Genomic DNA, 16,245 nt, shown 5'->3' with positions numbered 1-16,245 from the left:
TTACGAGAATTATTCTTTGTGATAAAGTTACATATCATTAAAAACACCGTCAAAAATGGCTTTTTCAAATCACAAAATGGTAAAATTTTTATTATAACCTATACTCGTTTCGGTCTCGATAGTGGTTACATATCTGTATTACTATTCGCTACGCAACGATGGAATACGCTATCTGGAGAGAAGTCCGGTTTCATGTCTTAACCTTCCCTCTCCTCCTCTTTTAAGTTGTACGGGAATATAGAATATACTACGATATTTTCCTCTTTCTTAATATTTTTCGTATTTAATTTATCAAATATCTTGCTTGAAAGGTCCATTTTTTTTAGGAAGAAAACACAATTTATTTTTCAAAATTCCAATTTGTTCGAAAATAAATGCAATTTTAATTAAGTATTGCTCTGTAGCCCGCAGAAATGCAACTAAGGAGTTGAAGTTTTTTACGTGCTGAATGGATTATTTTTATTTGTGAACTTAACAGGAGCTCTTTTTTAAATCAAGTTTTTTCGAAAATTATTGCTGAGTGCTTTTTTACCACTTTTTGTGCTTTACATAATGACTTTGTTTTTCCAAAGCTGTAGAAAATTTTTATTTATCTCTCTCGAGAACTTTATTTTATTTGCTCGCTGTCGAATTGATCGATGTTCAAAAGTCATTATAGAAGAGAGAGATTAGATAATGCCAGATCTTAACATTTTTATTAAAATTTCGAAAAAAAAAACCTTGTTCAAATGAGATAAAAAAAAACTGTTTCTTATTTGAAGAGATAATATGACAAGATTGTTGTTATGAATCGATAAAAACTGTTTCGTATGTGAAGTGATAATGTGACAAGATTGTTGTTATGAATCGATAAAAAGAGATAAAAACTGTTTCTTATTTGAAGAAATAATATGACAAGATTGTTGTTATGAATCGATAAAAAGAGATAAAAACTGTTTCTTATGTGAAGTGATAATATGACAAGATTGTTGTTATGAATCGATGAAAAGAGATAAAAACTGTTTCTTATTTGAAGAGATAATATGACAAGATTGTTGTTATGAATCGTTAACGAGTACAACCAGTACTCTTTTATTTCTTCTTATTTTTACACACATTCAATTTTCCCAAGTTTAAATTTTTTTCAAGTGACGTTTATCAAATAAAAGTAATCATTCTTTTACTTGAGATTAACATATTAGAAATTTTTTTTTTATAATATATTATAATTTATATTAACAAAACAATCTTAGTTTTTTTTTTTTTTAAATTGTCGACTTGTAACAAAAAAGGAAAAAATAATAATTAATAAGAAGAAATTATGAGGGTTGGTGAGCAGAGCGATCAGGAAGTAAAGCATTGTAGTTACTCAAAATAGTGTATCTAAAAAGATCAACACTTATTAATACACAAGTACAGTTGACTATTTTTCAAATTCTGGTAATCATTTATTTCGTTACCATTAACACATTAACAAAATGTGCATAAATAAAATTCTAATAATTATAATGCATATTTGTTAGCAATGTGATTTTAGCTTTTTTTGAAAAATATTAACTTTAAACAGAACGTTCATAAACATATAAAAAACACATATATTCTAACTATATTACTTATTTGTATAATTCTGCTAACATATATAAAATGAATTTGTAAGTTCACTTTTATAATTACATTTTTTACTAAAAGATTTCAATATTTAGCAAATGCAGTTTCCCAGAATTTTAACAAAAATTCTCGCACATTTTTGTTCCTTGAATATTTTTTTTATTTTTTTCCAACGCTCGACACGTGCTCTATTTTCATCAAAGTTTGAAATCATTTTATTTTCAATTGAAACTAATAAGGATAGTTCGATGTCTACACTTATTGTCTAATTACTGCTGCTTATGCAAAAGTTTACTGAATATCGAATGTTCTGTTTGTCTGGAACAAAAATTGACATTAAAAAAGACAACAGTATTTCAAATCACCAGCACTATATAAACCTCGGCATATTGTTCGAACTTATCAACTAAACCTTTCACAGTAGCCTTGGAGCCCAATCTTTCCTCCTCTCTTCAATCATGAAATTCTTGGTAACTAACTTTTTTTTTCTTCTTCAATTTAAGCCTTATGGGGCTGCTAATATTGCTTTCCATTTCAGTTACTATCATTTTAGCTTATTCAATTTTCACAACGAACATTTGAATCGGTCAAATTTAACTTACTCTTTCAGATAATTTTTCTACAATCTACATTTTAAAAAATAGAGTCGATATTGATATATAATTATATTTTCTATATTTAATTATATTTTTTAATATTTTTTCGGTTCTATATACGCAATCAAATTAAATTTGTGTTCCTAAATTTCTCTAACGCAGCATAAACATATGTTTTAGTTGCGTTTATCGACAATCATTATAATCGTTTCATTTTTAGTTAAAAATATTTAGCATACTTCGCCGTCTGAACTTGTAGTCTAATGATTGCTGCATATGCAAATGTCCAATGGTCAACAAATGTTATTTTTGTTTGTTCAACTATTGATATTAAAGCCAGACGATGGTATTTCAAAACACCAGCGTTATAAAAACCTGGACATACTGTTATAACTTATCAACAAAACCTTTCACAGCATAGTCTGACAGTTGAATCTTTCTTCCTATCGTCAATCATGAAATTCTTGGTAACTAATTTTTCTTAAATTTAAGCATTATGGTTTGGTGATATTGTTTACCATTTTCACTATTATCACTTTAGCATATATCAATAGGTCTAATTTATTTTACTCTGTCAGATAACTTTTCCCCAATCAACATTTTAAAAAATTGAGTCTTCATCGAAATATAACTATATTTATAATCATCTTTTTTACCTATACAATTTGGTTTCGATTCTATGCATACAATCAAAACAAATTTGCGTCCCTAAAATACTGATTATATTTTTTCTAACGTTTGACCACTTGCCATATTTGGCATTCTTCGACGTCTAAACTTTATACTAGTATATACCGAGTCTAATTACTGTTGCATATGCAAAAGACTAATGGTCATCAAATGTTATTTTTGTTTGAAAAACAATTGATATTAAAACCAGACAGTGGTATTTTAAAACAGGAGCACTGTATAATAAACACAGTCGGACTTATTTCACGGCATAATCTGACAGGTCAACCTTTCTGCCTCTATTTAATCATGAAATTATTGGTAACTAATTTTTTTTTTAGTTTTAAGTATTATGGCTCTCTGTTATAGTCATTTCTATTACAATCTTTTTAAATCATATTAAATATTCCGGTCAAATATTTGAATAGGTCCAATATAATTTACTTAATTATTTTTTTTTTGTTTACTATTCATCAATCGTCGTTAAATTTAGTGTAAATCCAACTAACTATATACTTCCCATAATTATCTTTTTGCCCGTATAATCTCGTTTTGGTTCTATGTATGCAATCAAAGAAATTTTGGTCATTAACACATTTTTTTATATATTCCTAAGCGCATGAAAACATGCCAGATTTCCATTTGTCTTCGTATATTCAAATAGTTATACTGTAGACGTAATAGTAAATTATTAAGGGCTTCTGATATTCGTTAGCATTTTTACTATTATTATTAATATTCTCTTTCAAATATTGAAATCAGTTAATCTTCCTATGAGACACCCATGTCCCTTTTATAAATATATTTTTTTTCTGTTGCTCTAATTACAAGCAAAAATATATTTTGGTATTTTTTATTTATAGTAAACTGTTTAATTAATACTTAAAAAAGTCTGTTAGATTATCGGAATTATATTTGTTCTAAAATTTAATATCCAAAGCTAAAATTTTTTTGATTCATATTCAAAAGTGCAACTGTAAATTTTAAAAATTATTGTTTGAAAGTGAGCCATGTTAGGAAGAATTTTACCTTTAATGCAGAAAGAGACACAGGTGTTTCATGCTGTATTTCCTAACCATAAATTGTTAAATAAATATTATATAATTATTATCTTAATATAATATTTATCTAAATAGAATATAGAGGGTATTATATATTCTTAGACTTAGGTTCACAGGTACCCACTGGGTAACGTTAAATGAATAAAACTTCCGGCACCTTCCTAGACAAACGAACGTAAAAGTTCAGTGACTGCCATTAGAAAAAAAATAGTTTGGAATTAAGAACTTTTGAGCTTGAATCATTCAAGTTTTACACACTTTTCCGGTTTTTTCATTTGATTACAATTTGAAACAGAGAAATGATTTTTAGCCATCGCAAGTTTTCATTTTTCAAATTAAATTAACTGTACCATTGCGAAAGAAAAGATATATAATCGTTGATTTTTCGATAGAATTCTATCCCAAAAAGAGAATAAATACTATTTTCAGGTAAAAATATTTGTCATATCAATCAACATTACCAACTCACTGATGATAAGCACTGAAACGGAGTATGCAACAAATTCCCAGCAACCTTAATAAGATGCTATGTTGTACCACACAATCGTGTAATTTTAACCATACTAAACATGATTTTACGATACTATAGTTGAAATTAAAAGTAAATATAGTTCATGTTAACACTTTATTATGATTGTAGCATAATAACACGATATATTATGGTGCAAAACCGACATTATAATTTAACGTTTACTCCCTTTTTTATTGAAAAAATATCGCACAATAAATTTTTACTTTCTCGACATTTTAACTATAGTCATGCTTCGAAATTAAACTTGAGATTTTTGTCTTAAACTGTCAGAAGAATCGGTTCAATTCTTAAACGAAATATCATTGTTTTGATTCATTCTACAGTTAATTTTAGCTATAGCTTTAATAAAGCATTAAACCGAGCAATCGAAACTATAATATCTAATAAACAAGTTTGAAAATTACGATAATATTGATGAACATAACACCTTAGTATGCTGAACCATATTATCGTTGCAGAATTGGCTGATATTATAGTTTAGCTTACATTTATATTTTTAACAGAGTACAATGAGAAAAAAGCATGAACAAAACAAATATGGTAAAATTTACCGTCTTTCTGGTTCTATGAAAATACCAAGAGGTAATTTTTTGCGAAGTGCTTTTGTATAAATTTTGGTAAAATTAAGCAATATTATAATTTACGATCAAATTTAGTTGGAAAAAAGGATTCCCTTAGAGTATGGCATGAAAACCATCTATTCGGTTAAACTTACTTTTCAGTTTTCTTTTTATTGTTAGATGTGTGATAATAAGAACTATAATTCTGAAAAACAGAATTTCCGGAAAACCGTCATCATATTGACGGAAAAATTACCAGATGAATGGTTTAAATATTGTATAGTTTGGATTTATTACAAGAACTACGTTTTTCTTTTTCCTTTTTTTTCTTCTTTTTTTTTTGTTCTTGGCCAGAAATGTCTTTACTATACAGTCCGGTAATTTTTTCTCTGTATACAATATTAATTTCTTAAACACAATAATTATTTTTTATTAATTAAATTTAAAACAGTGTTGATTTGTATTGCATTTTAAGTGATAATGAAGAATATATTGAACAATATTTTGCAGGTACTTCTCTTTGCCGTTTTAGCCTCTACTTATGCGGTTCCTCGACCCATTCGGCCAATACTACCTACATTACCCCTAGCTGGTCCTCCCGGATATTCATCTTTTGCCTCATCCCTCGGAAACGCTCCAGTTGGTTTAGTTGACAGGAATGCTCCTGGTTTTGGATCACCTTTTGCAGGTTTTCCATTAGGTAGATTCCCTTATGGAGGATTCCCATTCGGAGGGTACCCATACAATAGATTTGGCGAAAATTTATTTACCTCTTCTTTGGGCGATGCTAAAGTTGGAGCCGTTAGCAAAGCCTAACCCTGGATCTCGACTAGCAAAGTAAGGAAGTTCTTTATGTCACACTAGGTTATTTTATTTTATTGCCAGCATCGAGCAGTCGCCCTAATTCTGAATTTATGACAATCAGTGTTCAATTCCATAGCCTTGTAATTGAGAAACCAACCTAGAAGACAAGGAGGCAGGCACCTAGATCAAACATTGGAGCAAACTAACCTTCGTGGAGGAATTTCTGGTGGAATTGATTCGCATTTACGTTATGTAGAGAGAAAAACCAGCAACGGCGAAAGGATTCTAACCATTATTCGTCTAACACTGAGGATATTCTAAGTTAGCATTGTGTTAGGTGCTAGTAGTGAGCTGAGTTCGTATCAACCAATCAACGCTAGAATTTATACGAACCTGAGTCACCTCGGAGTGCTCCATGTCCTGAGCCACAGTGTAGCATTGTGGGCCATTGGCAACCGTCTGGGAAACACCTCTGAGGATGTTCCGAAGACATGTCTTCACAATTTCGATCCTTTGCAGAGAGGATGATTCCCCAACTTTGGTTATCTGACGAGCACTATCCGGTAGAATAATTTAACAAACACCGATGCCGTGCACCCTCGGTCTCTTCGCAAGATGATCAAAGTGATCCCTCACCCTCTCACTGATCGCAGCTAGAGATGCTTGAGTTTGTTGACTTAATGGGAACCGTGTCTTCTTCTTCAGTCCACTGTTTGGCTGAACAATATTTGAAAAACACGTATTGGAACTTTAAGAACAAATATGCCTTCTAGCAGCGTCTGGGAAAAGTCGAAACTCTTTCGCAAAGGAAAATAAAAAAATTCCTATTTTGAGTGTCTTAAACTTTAATTTTAATCCTTATATACTATCTTCCTCAGAACAAAAAAATTTCTAATTTATAACACTATTAAATTTATTAAAAAATTGCCAATTTCATATATTTTTCCATCTGAATAAAAATAATTGAAATTAATAACTGAGTTTATGATTCTAAACAATGCAATGGTTGAGTAACTTTTCAAATATTAAAAATCAAGCGAAATTAATACCTAGGAAAATACAGCATTTCTTCATAATGACACGTTACGTTATTTTTATAACTATCATAGAAAGAGTTGGATAATAATGGAAAAACCTTAACCTAATATAATTAAATAACTATTACAAACTCACTTCTGTTATAAAAATAACAAATTCTATAATAAATTGCTTTGTTTCGCATGATGACCGAGTCTTACATTGATAAAGGAAAACAATGACAAAGAAATAATTTTAGCCATGAAATAATGTGGAGCATTAAAGAAATTAGCATATGAAAAATAATTATCTACTGATCTATTTTTCTAAACAGAGAAATCTTCTGATTGAAAGTTGGAAATTTTATAAACGAAAATAACAAAAGAAAATTAAAAACTTTACATATAAAAAAGTAAGACTATTGTTTTAAAATTTCTAAAAATTTGATATAAAAATTATATTTAAATTATCTTTCTGGTTTTGCACAACTGAAATATTAGGGTGTAGAACAATTTGTCATGCAGCGTGTTATTGAGATCAAAAGCAAAAGTTCAAAATCTAAAATTTGAAATCGATTCTTTAAAAGGGTTTTTATGAAAATATATAACTACGTATTGCGGAATTCTTTTTTTAATTGTTTTTTAACTTTTTTATAAGATATAAAATTTTCAGAAATTCAATTAGGAGATTTGTTTTAATTTATCACAATTTATTTAAAATTTATAATTACATATTTAACTTGAAAAGTTTCACGTATACATCTTTCTATTCAAAATGTTTATTTTTTAATTACGTAATTTATCTTTTAACAGACTAACTATCAATTGATTAAAAATAAATTATCTTTTTCCTTTAACATACGTTATTACGGTATTATATTTTCTTATTTTTGATAATGCATAATATCTTATAATCCATAATTTATGCGTAATTAAAACATACTATTTCACTGTCAAACTTACCTTGTATTTTTTTTATTTTTCAGTTCAACTCAGACTCTATTTTGTTAATGGCAAGAAATCTGCATTTGTACGGCTATGTATATGGAATAATATGTTAAAATATATTGTTGTTAAATAAACAATGTTTATGATAACATCTGTCTTTTTTATTTTTTTCATTTATGGAATCAAAATATTTAAGTTTTATTAGGTTAATATGAACAATCAGTTATTGAATAGTTTTTGTCAAAGAGGACTTCAAAAATGAAACTTCTGTGCCAGTTTCATTCTCTTCCGACTTCAGACATAGTAAAAACTTCAAATCCTAACTCTAAGTTTTACAAGGTTTTGTTGCACAGAACCTTCACTCTCTTTTGAACTTTTTCATGAAATCAAATTTTTATTTGAAAACCTTATATAAATAAGTTCACAGACTTAAAGATTACTTCAAACATTATGTTGCAAGGAAATGCCTTTCTACTTTTGCTACAACTTTTTGCTAAAATTTGTTTTGTTATTGCACAAGCTCATAAAAACTGTTTCTGTTTATGATCTAAATTTAAAAAAATAATAATAACATACGTATAAAATTCTAGTAGCTATTTTCAAGTCATCATTTCTAGTTTCTTACTACGTAAAATTAGTTAATGCTTGGTTGTATATTAGCATTTTAATCAAATTTTTGCATGAGTTTTAGATTTAAAATTGAGTGCAAAATCTTTTTTTCTTTTGTGTCTGTACATCAAACTTAATCAGAGCATTATGCATAAGTACATATGAATATATTGAAAATTTGAACTTATACACTCAGAATTCGGTATTTAATAGTTAATGATTGTAAAATTAGTTAATGCTTGGTATTAATACACTCAGAATTCGGCATTTTAATTAACACTTTGAAATTAAACCAAATTTGTCTTTCATTTACTGACTTGTGATTTTAAATCTCTTTTGAAAATCTTAATTTTAATAATCACTGAATAATATAAAAAATTAAATTAAATATTTACTTTTCGAAATAAGAAATTAAAATTTGTTTTACTTGTTAAAAATTGATTTGTCATGCTTCTCGGTGTTTCCATCATATTTTATAATAAAAAAAGTGAAATGTAGTTAGAATTATCACTTTTTGAAGGAAAAAAATCCAATGTAGCTCATATCATAGTTGTTATTATAGAGGAACAAGTTGCAATGAAGTAAAAATACGTTTTATAGAAGTTAATTATTTAAATGTCCAGTATAATTAGACATTTTGTTTAGAAAAATTAGCATCCAATATTTTTTTTTCATTTAAATCTTTTTTCTGTAATTATAAATGATGTTTGATATCCTTCTTTGTACTTTTCCCCTTTTTTTCCGGAAAAAGAAGTGATTAGAGGGGGAGAATTGAATTTCTGAAAATCTGGCAAATGAGCTTCACTTGTTTGTCAAGAAGAATTTCAATTCTTCCCATTTTCCTCAAATGGGGGAAGAACGCAAAGGAGATTAGGGTATAGAGTTTGTCAAGTATAATGATGTTACAAAGCTTTCTATCAAAATATATCTTGGATACTAATTTCTCCCAAGAAACATTCTCCTTTTTGGTGCAATTACTGCACTGAATTCTCGCACTTTGCATTTAATATTACCGATTATTCTCAATGATTTTATAACTTGATCTTAAAAACAAGTAGCTTCATCATAAGACAAAATATGTGCTATTGACGCTAATAAGCTGTTAGTACTGGAAAAAGATTATATTTATTGTAATAATGACTTCCATATGAATTTGTTACCCATGTCTTATGTAATATTTTTTTAAATATAGTAATAAAATTGCACTTCGCCGTTTTTACGTATATAAATATTACTTTTGGCAAGTACTTATGTACCCTTTATACAATGGTACTTATCAGCTATTTGAACATATAATATATATTTTCCGAGCTAGTTATTTATTTTGAATTGAATGTGACCAACACAAGTCAGTTCGAATTAAGAAGTTGTAAAGGATTTATGTTCAAAAAATGCAATTTTGAAGATTTACACAAATTCAATTGCAAATTTGTTTTATGCAAACAAATGAGTTGTCTCTTATGTATAGAAACGCATAAAATGTACTATTTTGTTTCCCTTCGTATGAGATAAACTCTTATTTATAACTTTTAAAATACTTGTTTTGTCTCCTTCAATTAGCGTGAATATTTACATTAGAAAATTTTCTTCATATAGCTTCTAGATATTAAAGTAAAATTATGCATGCCTACATTTCAATAGTAGTAATACTTTTTATACATAAAAACTCCGGCAACTTTTAAATTCTTTATACTATTAACTCGTGTTTAATCTCATTCGATTTAGTAACAAAGAAAAATACGAAGGAAACAAAGAGTCATTTTTATAAATTGTAATATCAGATACGTAGATAAGTACAAGTACAAAATTGGACTTTTTCGTAAATAAGGCCCTCATAACGTCTTAACTATTAATCTGATTGTCTCTGGTTTGGTCTCATTCGTTTTAGTATTAAAGAAGAATACGAATGTGTGAGAGATTAATAGAGAATTGATTACCATATTTGACATCAAAAGGTTGACGTCAAATATCATAATTTATTATAGTTAAATATTAATTAAGTTACTGATACAAACACAAAACATTCAACTCGTCTTTTTATGGATTCAGATTCTTAATCATCAAAAAAGAAATGGTGGGAGAGTCAGACGTTGTTTGAAAAACATGGTTATAGTTTAGTTTGGACAGCGATCGGAAATTCAGAGTCTTTTATGTAAATTTTAAATTTCTGTACTTCGAATCATGGTGGCTTAAGGATAGAGCGTTCGCCTTCCAATGAGATGAATCGGATTCGAATCCCAGGAATGAAATTCGATACGAATTCCTCACCCGGCTCGCACCAACCACAGTGCTAACGTAAAATATCCTTAGTGGTAGTCCCCTTGCCGTTAGGCTAACTTTTGGAGGTTATCGCGGTTTTCCTCCCCATGTAACGCAGGGTTAGTTCCATCAAAAAAGCCTCCATGAAGGTAAATTTCTTCCAATACTTGATCCAGGAGTTCCCTTGTCTTCTGGATTCTGTTCAAAATCACAAAGGCTACGGAGTTAAACATTAGTAGTAGTAAACCCAAAAATTGGGTCTACTGTTCAACGAAGATTATAAAATAAAATAAAAAAATTTGTACTTCTTCATATTTTGGAAACTTTTTAAGCGAATAGAAAACTTTTCTCACACAGATATAAAATTGGTTTACCAAAGGATAATTACACGTACAAAATAAATTTATTATTTATCTATCATTTTCCTTTTAAATTTTGGCAGAAGAATTTTGGAATTGCGGAGCACACAAATTTTTGCATTATTTAAACTATGTAGTTTAAAAAGACAAAACTTGAAGTTCATAAGATATTGGTTATACATTGAAGTAGATAAGATATTGAAGTTCGTAGGCCTTAAAAAAGACCGATTTCTTTCAAGTTTTGGACTTTTTCATTTTAAATTATTTAAAAATTTATATACTTTGCATTTTAGTATTATTTCCTTCATTACCAAATAAAAAAAATTATAAACAATTAAAAACTGCATTTTATTTGAAATTGTCTTTGGATAAATGGATTTTATAATTTTGTGTAGCGATTTTTCGTTTCATCTAAAAAGTTCTCCAGATAAGGCGAAATAAGCAAAGAAAAAGAAAGAATTAACATTCAAGAGCCCGAATTTCTGGAAGCTCTCCTGGATAAATAACGGGAACCATATTTTCCAGACCACAGTCCTGACTTTAAATATCCTCAGTATTAGACGGATCATGGGTTATCATCAGAGTATCAGTGACATTAATGACAAATATGAACAGTTGTAGATAGATTCTGTCGAATCAAGTTGCTGTTATTTAGCCTCAAATATACCGACTCAACTTTGACCCATTATATAACTCCTTCACTAAGAAAAAAAGTATGGTCAAAACTACTAGAACATGGTAAATTTTAGCGTGTTTCTGTTTCCATCGGAATACGAAAGACCTCGGTAATTTTTACCGAAGCGCCTTGGTAATGATTTTAGCAAAATTAATAATAAAAAATAGTTTTATGATACGTAATAAAATTTGATAAATGTAGTAAAATTTGGTTATTTTATCATGATACCTTTCATCAGCTGTATCCAAATGGTGTTCAGTGGAACTCTAGAGTTCTGGGGAAGAAACGGGATTCCGCAAGTTATTACATTTTGTAACCACAGTCTTGAGTTTTAATCCAACTTATAACTATTAATATTTTAATCTTTAGGTTGCCAGTACGAAATTATTTCAAGTAACATGCCAATCAAATAGAAACGGCATTTTTTTTTTAAAATTATTGTATTTCCAATGTCAATATATTGAACAAATTATGAAAAAATCAATTTCGAAATAAATCCTAATTCGTCTTATTTTATAATATTCGTCTTATTTTTTTATGTTCATCTTATATGTATAAACCAAAAGCAAATTCGTAATTAGACTAGATAGAACACCAGGAATTTTTTCACATTTTAACTGCCGGACATAAAAAACATTGAAGACCTTACTTGCATTAATAATAAAACGATAAGAAAAATTTCATTCCGCAAATTAAATATTTTAAAAATAATCTTTTTTATAGGTCATAACGTTCACAAATACCTTAAAACTTTATTCATATAGTTGGGATTCCTCCAGAAGAAAGTTAATTATTTATAATTCCGTAGCAAAAAAAAATATTAACCACTACCTTACAGCATGGCATAAAACTATTTATTCCGTTAAATTTATTTTTCAGTTTTTTTTAACTAAATATATGGTAATATGAATTACACAGTTAGTAAAAAAAGTTCATATGTGGTTCTTATTATCTTACATCAGTAAATTTTAAAAACCAGAATTTCTAGTTAATCTTCACCATATAAATATAAAATTACCAGATTAATAATTTAAATACCGTATATTTTGGTTTTATTACCAGAGTTATGTTTTCTTGAAAACCAAAAATTTTATTTATTATTATGCATCGTGAACATCTTAAGCATTGTACACCTTATAATTTGAACATGTCTTCTAATTGTAGTTGAAGGTGGTTCAATTTGGATGATAATATAGCTCGTATTAGCACCTCAATTAGGTCACAGCAGGTTTGCATGATATTGTGATTCAACATACTTCTAAATTTCTGACAGCACAGCGTATTGTTCAAGCAAGCTGAAACTAAGAAAACTCATTTTTCTTAAATAAGGGTTGAGACTTTAACACATTAATTATAAGAAATATAAAATGCCGACTTAATAAGGCCATGCTAGGAAAATAAAATTGGTTTTAAAAACGTGCTAACATAGTTTTTTTCATAGCAATAATCATACTCGAAATGTCAATTTTACAGCTAGCAAAATTCTGAGCACAAAAGAATTTTAAACTTAAAACCAACTGTAACTTGCATAAAATTAAGTATTTTAAGAAATAAACATACATTTTTTTTACAAAAAAAAACAATTATATTTTTTAAATTAAGAATGCATAATTGCATTAAAATACACTCTCTCTTGAAGTCTCATTTTAATATTGTCATATGAAAAACATATATGACAAATGTAAATTCCTTTTGTCAATTATGCTTAAACACACTCTGCGGATAATATCAAAATATGCAAACTGTGAAAGACCATTGAAGTGTCAAATTTGATTTTTCTGAAGTCAGCACTTTTACACTTGTCAAAAACATAGAAGATTAAATAGTGCTTTCGACACATAATATTATATCAATAACTTTTTACATTCCTTTTACAATCATAATATCTTTAGAAAAAGGAGCCAAAGATTGTAAAGTCTTCGCTGTCGATTATTTTAGATCAGCTTTTTTATAAATCTTAAAATCTGAATTTTCCAATAATAATTTTTTATGAAAAAAATTTTAATTGAACGCATTTTTGCAAATAAAGGAATATCTGCTGGTTTGCATTCATTTTAATTCACAAGAAAAGATACAAACTCGAAAGTTTAATATCTTACTTTTTGCAAATGAAACTTGCAAACGTCCAGAAAATAGTTTATAGTAGTATCAGTAACAGATATATATATATATATATTATTCTACCCTGTCCCGCCCCCGTCAGGGGGCATCCAGGGAGTACTGATAGATTACAAACATAATTATAACACGGAGAATTTAAAACATAAAAGAACATAAAATTGAAAATATAGTGGATGGAGAGAAATTACAGATGGAAAGATGAGTTAATATTAAGCTATAATTAAGGTAACAGTGAATCATGAATATTTACAGATGAAAAGAACTCAATTCACACACACACACATATATATATATGTTTTGGTAAAGTTTATTTCCCAAATTTACATTAATAAATGTATATAATCAGTGTTATTGGTGATTTGACCAAAAACAAAATATTAACTTCAATAATTAAAAATTATTTAGTCTATCCAACCTCCAAAATATTATTAATGAGTAATATTTATATAAAATATACTAAACATATTTATGTTTGAGTATCTACATTTACAATTTTTTTATATTCTAAGGTTTTAATCAAACTTTTGTAAAAAAGTTTACTAAATTTAGTAGAATAATATANAAATAAATGATTAAACTTTCAAAGCAAACAAACAATAACAAGAGATCGAAATCAGTATTTTGTGTAGCCACCACGCACAGCAATAGGCGCTGCTACACGACGTGGCATGGAGTCAAGCAAATTTTGAATATCTGTCTGAGGAAGAGCATTCCATATAGTTTGTATGCGTACCCAAAGTTTGTCTGTAGAAGCAACAGGACGAGGATCACGAGCGAGGCACCGACCGACAAAATGACACACATGTTCAATCGGTGACGTATCTGGGGAATACGCAGGCCAAGGAAGAAACTGTACCTGCCGCAATGCAAGGAAGGATTGAACAGTTCTAACAATATGAGGGTGGGCATTGCCTTGTTGAAATACAGCGGCTGGCAAAGCTTGAAGGAAGGGAACAGCTTGGGGATGTAAAACTTCACTGATGTACCGGTTGTTGCTCAGATTACCCACAATTCGTAGCAATTGAGATCGTCCATGATATGCTATGGCACCCCAGACCATAACTCCGGGTGTTCGTCTACTGTGGCGTTCGATAATGCACTCCGGAAGGTGGTGTTCACAGGCATAGCGTCTGACACGAATGCGGCCATCATGGTATCACAAATTTTGCGGGATTCGTCAGAAAACACGACATGCTGCCAATCAGCACGCCAGTCCTTATGCTGATTGGCCCATTGTAGCCGTAGGCGGCTATGGTTTAGCGTGATGGTGATCCTGTATAAATAGGAGTCCTTTGCGCGCAGTCCACGCTGCAGTTGACGTCTACGAATTAATGAAGCACACAAGGAAACACCTGTAGCTATTGACCACTGCCAGTTGTCTAGAGGGAGCCGTACGGCCAGTCAGCGCCATGCGGACCAGGTGTCTATCATCGCGAGCTGACGTGACATTTCGGGGTCCACTCCCGGATTTCCGAGTTGTCTGACACTCGTCCGTCCACTGCTTCCAAACACGCATCACTGTGCTGCTGTTACGCTGCACACGAGCGGCTACTGCACGATGAGACAATCCAGCTTCACGAAGTTGTTGAAAGTTGTTGAAAGTTGTTCCGTAAGTTGTTGAAATCTCGCTCTCATTCGTCGAAGAGGCATAAGTAACGTCTGAGCTAACGTTTACCACCAGCAGATAACCACCGATAACCATACACGCCTCGCTACAGCCGTCTATTTATTCGGATCCATCCGCCGTTCAGAGGGCGCTGCTCAGCATACGCATGTGCTACGGGTCTGAAATTTTAATCATTTGCATATTATGCTCTACTTTGGATTTCCTGAAAATTTCAACTCACTCGCATAAGTCCTTCATGGTGTTGCAATTTTCACAAACATGAGTTTATATATATATATGGGTCATTCTCACGAAAACTGTCATTTTTCAGTTCATAAAATCCCAAAAAAGTAAAGTGAATAAAAAGCTCTGAAACTTTTTATATTAATAGAAATATATAATGGCATTATCTAGAAAGTATATATCCTATAAATTATACTTAATATTTAAATTAATTAATTTTTTAAATAATTAATTTATTATTAATTAATTTATAATAATCAATAATTTATTAATTAATTTAATAAATAAATTAATTAATTTAATTAATTAATTTTTTAAATTATTTTTCAAATTAATTAATAAATAAATTAATTAATTTCACTATTTAAAAAGTGAAGGGAATGACACTAATAGTGAGGGAATGATATTTTATTTTAATACATGTTTTTATACATCTACCTAAAGTTTGAAAATGATAACATACTAAGTATATCTAATATTTATTATAATTTAGTCTTATATATTTAATAGTTTTTACAGGTTTGGGAAATAAAATTGGCTGGCACGATTGAACAAAAAAAAATTTAATAATATACTCATCTTGAATCATTCCCTCACTT

At 29.3% G+C, this 16,245-nt stretch overlaps 1 long non-coding RNA gene across 1 annotated transcript; it reads left to right on the top strand.

Annotated features, from left to right (window-relative positions):
* Positions 1–1,918: 1,918 nt before the first annotated feature.
* LOC107436103 (uncharacterized) lies at positions 1,919–7,922 on the top strand. The gene is made up of 3 exons (XR_001583077.2): positions 1,919–2,057; positions 5,516–5,842; positions 7,812–7,922. It is a non-coding gene; the product is annotated as an uncharacterized lncRNA (long non-coding RNA).
* Positions 7,923–16,245: the final 8,323 nt, after the last annotated feature.

Source organism: Parasteatoda tepidariorum, chromosome 6, assembly GCF_043381705.1.
Source record: "Parasteatoda tepidariorum isolate YZ-2023 chromosome 6, CAS_Ptep_4.0, whole genome shotgun sequence".
Classification (NCBI taxonomy): Eukaryota; Metazoa; Arthropoda; class Arachnida; order Araneae; family Theridiidae; genus Parasteatoda; species Parasteatoda tepidariorum.
This window is presented reverse-complemented; position numbering and strand designations above follow the sequence as displayed.